Here is a 733-nt window from a genome sequence, read left to right on the forward strand (position 1 = left end):
CAGCGTAATGTAATATGATGATGATAAACAAAATATTAATACTGATTTATGAAAATTGAGTTTATATTACTAAATGGTGTTTGCAAATGCATTAAATGAAGCAAAAGAGAATTCAAGTTAAAGGCTTTGTGTTAGGACGTGCTCGGTGTCAACCTTTGCCCTGAATATTAACAATGACTTAGTGACTATATACAAGGTTGCATTTTATATTTGCAAGATGTGCATTCTATATTCTCTACATAATTCTTTTTCCCATGGGGAGGGGGGAGGAAGAGTGTTACCTACAACACTGTATGTTGCCATACTGTTTCTTTTTAGACAGCCACTATAACCTTGTGAATCGTTCCATTCTCATGGCATACATGGGTAACTTTGCCAATGTTTCTATTCTCTAGATGACCTAATGTGCATCATGAAATGATGATGGTCTTTCGATGTAGTGTCACACACATATGACATGGACACTTTTTCAAGAGCTAATAAAAGAAGAAACCCCAGGAGAGGGGCACCGCAATCAATTTATTTTCCTTGGGAAACAAACTCAGTTCTTTCCTTTGTGCATCACACTCAAATTATTTTTCTCTAAGCAGGTACTCAATTTATTTTTATGCACTTTGTTCTATATGGACTAGTGGAATACTTTATTACATTTTACCTATTTTCTATGTTGACTGATCTTTGAGGATTCAAGCTATTTCCTTGGATTTTGACTGTAATGTTACATTCGGTAGCA

Source organism: Triturus cristatus, chromosome 11, assembly GCF_964204655.1.
Source record: "Triturus cristatus chromosome 11, aTriCri1.1, whole genome shotgun sequence".
NCBI lineage: Eukaryota > Metazoa > Chordata > Amphibia > Caudata > Salamandridae > Triturus > Triturus cristatus.